Consider the following 5731-nt stretch of genomic DNA (forward strand, 5'->3'; position numbering starts at 1 on the left):
TCCAAACCAACCTTGCAAGTGTGAAACAACCCTGCCATTTGCAGAGCTTCTGAGTGAGTCAATACGGTCCCTGACCAGTCTGTCTATGTAGTTACTAAGGCGGCCTTGATCTTGTAGATGTTCACCATGTTTCGTTCTTTTCACGTAGACAGAAGAAATGATAAACTAATAACTAGTGAAAATAATCCTGAAAATAACAAACTATACTTGTCCAAAAAAAAAACTGTAGCTCGAAACGTAGAGGTTGTCAATGTTCACCTGTAACTATGTAGTTACTAAGGCGGCCTCGATCTTGTGGATGTTCACCATGTTTGGATTTTTGCATCTCTTGCCGGCCAAGCAATCATTGTCAATGCCTTCTCCTGACTTTGTTAACTGTTTTTCTCTAGAGGCTGTACCGTCGACAATTATGTGTGGTCCTACTCCGGCAACTTCTCTGCACTTCACTGTCACTGCAACGTCGGGAGATCCATGCATTTTCAGAGACGGTTTTCAACTGTTCTCAAAACCCATTGGTTGGGTTCTTCAACGTCAATTTCAACTTTGGTATGTTCTTTCGAACGCGGGATTTAGGGCAGCAAGTGAAGATTTTCTACGGGTTTCTTTTCTCCTTAGCCACAACTATTTTTTTTTATGTTTTAGTTATGTTTGCTTATCATTTTAGGGGCAAAAGTGAAAAATAGTGTTTGAATAATAGGGGCAAAAGAGAAAATAGTGTGCAAAGACAGTGTGACATTGAAATCGGAGGTTGTCGGTGAGGCGGTGACAGGACGCCGAGGAAAATACAGAGTTGCCTTCAAAGGAGACTGACAGGACCAGCAATGTCTGGCGGTGCTCGTCAATAGTCCTATATCCAACTGCCAATTCCCTGATCCTAGTCGCAACACTGCCACTGTAATCCTCACACGTTCTAACGGTATCGCCTCTACTCGCCACTTCACCAACGCCATGGGCTTCTTCTGGGACCAACCACTCTGTGGTTGTGCCACTCTCCACAAACACTACCTCTCCGACGGTGATTATCGAGCTATTTGAGTCATTTGACTCGCGTTATGTTCATGCAACAAAAACAAAATGTTGATTTTTTTTTTCCGTAATACTCTAGTTGAATCTCTAGACACATATAAGAAACTATATAAAATAAACTTGCAATTTTAATTTTCTGTTGTGATGTTAATGAAGAAGAGAAATTTATAAACAATTCCATCGTCCTTGCCTGATGTTTGACATTATTCATACTTCAGATTTGATAGACTGATCTCTATTTCTATGTTGGCTCTTTTCTCCTGCTTCTTCTAACATCTTCCTTTTTTGTTTGTATCTTTGGTTCATGTTTAATTCCTATTAAACATTTTTTTCTTTCAAGTAAGCCATTTAACAAGGAAAAACTGTTGGTAAAGAAGAAAATTATTTGTATAGGGGTGGACATTTTACCCGATACCCGAAGCCGCATCCGAACCCGACCCGAAAAACCCGACTCGAAATCTGTACCGAACTAGCAAAATACCCGAACAGGTATTACGTTAGGAGAGATTGGATATCCGAACCCGAATGGATATCCAAAGATAACCGAACATATGTATATTTACCTTTATATTTCTAGTTTACATCTCTCATTTTATTTAAAATATTTATATTAATGTTACAGATACTTCAAACTCATATAGTATATCTATAATTATGGAGAAAATGATTTGATATTCATTTAAAATGTATATCAAACTTTTTGTTGTTTGTATTAACAAAAAATACATCCAAAGTTTAAAAAAAATAGCCAAATTAATATCTATTCGTTTTTGAGATGCTACTCCAAATCTATTAATCATTCAATATATAAAAAATAAAAATAAATCAGTTAAGTGAAATCTATACTTTTAAATACAAGAAACCTAAAAATGAATTTTTTTTTTCTTTTAGAATCTTAATATCCAAAACCCGATCCAAAATAACTGAACCCGAACTAAAAATATCTGAACCCGATCCGATGTACAGAAATACCTGAACGGGTTCTATATCCCTATATCGAAATACCCGAAAATCCGAAATACCCGACCCGAACCCGAATGGGTATCCGAACACCCACCCCTACATTTGTACATCATATTTTTACTTACAAGAGAATTATATAATGTTACCAAGCTTTCGTATGAGAGCTTTCACAAGACTCTTACTGTAGGTAAAAGTTAGTGATAGAAGATGTTTATCAAAGTTAGTTCACAAAAAAACATATGATTATATAAAATTTATAACATGTCTATCTTCCATCATTGTTTAAAGTTTCAGTTAACTAAGAATTGTGAGTTGCACCCAAAAAAAAAAACCAAAAATTGTGAGAAGCGTTGTGTGTTGACAAGAACTTCGTCTACAGTGAGACCACGCGTCGCTAGCCAAATCACGTTCGCAAAACTGAAGGTAAAAAAAATAGAGATCAGAAAAAATATATTGTTGATGGATTTAAGAGCTCGTGCTCTTCTTCTCGTAGAGTCCTTGTGCTCTCGGTCTTGAATTCGTGATGGGTTATCGTTTATTCGTGATCGTGATTAAAGCATGATCTCTTCTTTTGTTTTAACAAATACAGAGATGTCCTTTTCACAAAAATGGTGATTCCTCTACAGTTTGGTATCTCGTGTATAGCCGAGATGGATTGCTCTTGTTGCTTACAAGTGGGTCCGTCGGAGAATCGTTAAGAAATTGTCCCTTTGGAGTTCGTGGACCTATGCAATTCTTGTCATATTTAATGGAAGGAAGTTTGTGAACGTGTTCTTTGGTCTTGGGCTTGAAGCTCGCGTTTTGAAGAATACTGAGAGGTCTTGTTTCTTGCCGTCACCTCGATCTCAAATAAGCATAGTGAGATCTTGGGAATCGGGAGTACTTGGTTTTTTGTGCAGAATCCGAGTATTCTCGAGGTATTGTGATTCGTTCTCTTTGAGATTTCTCTTTGTTTCTGATCATTTATTAATAAAGGATTTCTGCGCGTCGAAGTTGTTTTCTATGTCTTTGTTCATTCACCGGACCAGAACTATGGAAGTCGGATTGTCTGAGCTCATCATAGGACTGCTACAGTTTGAGAATTTCGTCGGTGGGATTTAACAAGTCGAATTACTTATATCGCTAATAGAGACTCGATCTGGCGGAGGTCGGATTCGAATCTCATGTTTTGTTTCTTGTTTCTGATCTAGCAAGATCAATGCCATAAAGGCTTAACGGCTCGTTTGTTGCGGTACCGGACACCATATGAATTGGATCCATTTTCGTGCTTACAAGCCTTAGATCGGGTTCCAAGTAACGATGTTTTTTCGTTTCTCTTCCCCACAGTCGGCGCCAAAATGTATATCATAAAATCTACACTAAGTATTTGATAGTGTTTGAAAGTAAAACTAGGGAAGATAACATGGGCAACGATATCCTCAGAACACAACGATGTAATCAGGTATGAGTCGGCGAAAATGGACTATATTCGCAGGTCGAATATCATAAAGATACCGGGAGGAGGAAGGATCGTGACTGAACTCAGAATCGAGCTGCATACATACCTGTTAAGGGATCATGTCATAACGTAGTTCGATTATCATCATCTCGAGAGAGATGTCGGTTTCATTGGTCTCGGATGAGAAGTCGGTTTAATCTGTCTCGGACGAGATGTCGGGTTCATTGGTTCTTCGGTGGGCGTCGTTAGTTTTAACCTCGGAAGAGGTACGTTTATATGTCATAGAAAGACTTACAGCGGCTGATTTATGAATATATCTAGAGATCGATGTCAATGAATAAGAACTCGTATCCTTTGTTCAATACAATCTCGTTGTTGGTGATTTCAGAGACGTCCTCTCGTTCAAGAGTGCCGTGACGTCTTTGACTTGGTGATATGATATCAATAATCTAATATCTCTTTTTCTCGTTTTATAATTGGAAATGGAAGAATCGTTTAATCATTACATGGGAATAATGATTCAAACACGTGTTAGGTGGAGAATGAAGAGGTCTTGCTGAGACCAAAAGTCTCTCTTGACGTTTAATCTTTCCTTCATTCTTTTGTTTATCAGATGTCCCCTTCTTCTCGTCTCCCAAGGCCTATTTTATATGAGAATCATGTTTTGCAAGAAGCTCGTAACATGGTTGGTGGTTTGTTGCAAGTGCTCCCCTTATTTTAGCTATGACTCATTCTTTATATCTATCGACTCTGATATATGTGGAATCCTCTTGATCTTTGACTCATTAATTATCCAAAGAACCTTGGGCTGGCCGACGTCGCGTTATGAGCTCTCCTAGGCTCGTTTAAGCTTAACTCGAAGTAGTCGTTAACCGGTTTTTTTATTCTTTCGGCGGAAGGGATTTAGTGCTAAATCATGTATCAACAATAACTATCATAGCATTAGATCCCCACCAAACTATGACCTAGTGTCAAATCTCCATCAACTAAAAGTTGTAAACTTATTTCTCCCCAAATTGAAAGTTACAAACTTATTTCTCCATTAACCGATAATTTGAAACTTAATTACACATAGACCATGGTTTGGGCCGGTATATTATTAACTTAACAATTTTAACCGATTAAATTAATTAAACCAAATAAATCTAATTTAAAATAAAAACCAGACCGAGAGACAATCCTACCGGGTTTTTTTCTTCTTCACCCCACTCAAGTTTTTTTTTCTTTTTCAATTTCTTCTTCTTTAGCCAGAAAAAACAAGAATAATAATTTGATTCAACAATAACTCGAACTTTTTTTCTTTTCCTTTGAATCTAAACCCATTCAATCTATAAATGGAATTAGCTCGTGTAATAGACACATCAACACAAACGATGATAAACTTCACGTTGCTGAACTCAAGAAATACATGATTGATCAAACATGAAGAAAAAAAATGGTAGATTAAGAGCACAAGATATAGTTCGTGAGTCGTGAATCCCATATTACAGATTTGAGAAAAATCTTCGAACTTTAGTTTTGCAATTGGGGCTAACAACGAGAGGTTGAAAAAAATGTGAGTCGGGTGAAGAAGAAACAAACAGGGTTGGACTGTTTTTGGGTAGTGTTTTCTATTTAAAATTGGTCTTTATTTGGTTTAATTAAATTTAATTGGTTAAAAATTGTTTGGTTAATAATATATCAGTCTAAACCATGGTTTACGGTTAATTAAGTTTCGAATTATCGGTTAATGAAGAAATAAGTTTGTAACTTTTAATTCGGGGAGAAATAAGTTTACAACTTTTAGTTCATGGAGATCTGATTCTAGATCATAGTTTGGTGAAGATTTGATGTTATATAATAGTTACGATGGGAAAATCGACCATGGATGCGTAAGTAAACTATAGTATTCCAAAAAGTTAAAAAAGAAGCGAGTGAATATTGTCAATGATAAAATGCTCTAGACAGGGTTATAGAAAAGCTCGACCCTCAAAGCGGGGGCCGGTTCCCAAAACACACACGTGTAACAAAATTACGGGAGCTCCAGAAAATAAGACCAGCCCTCTTCTTCATTCTGACAACATGCAAGTGTATATATTAAATAAAAATTTATTTAAATTGAAAAGGGAGAACAAGAAACAACAGAAAATTTTTCCTTATTAACTCTTTTAAGGCTTTTGATTATGGACAAACCAATAATAGTTGTGACAAGCGAATAGAATATCGATCCACACAACTGATATTGTTTATACAATTCATTAAATGCTAAAACCTATTGCATTTGATGTAAGCATCTACATATATATATATATATATATATATATA

At 36.4% G+C, this 5731-nt stretch overlaps 1 protein-coding gene across 1 annotated transcript in view; it reads left to right on the plus strand.

The window, feature by feature from the left end:
• The window catches only part of LOC106318713 (MADS-box protein FLOWERING LOCUS C-like), a 28535-nt gene that overhangs the window by 4425 nt on the left and 18379 nt on the right, over window positions 1-5731 (plus strand). The gene's annotated exons all lie outside the window — the stretch shown is intronic.

Source organism: Brassica oleracea, chromosome C9, assembly GCF_000695525.1.
Source record: "Brassica oleracea var. oleracea cultivar TO1000 chromosome C9, BOL, whole genome shotgun sequence".
In the NCBI taxonomy this organism is placed as follows: domain Eukaryota; kingdom Viridiplantae; phylum Streptophyta; class Magnoliopsida; order Brassicales; family Brassicaceae; genus Brassica; species Brassica oleracea.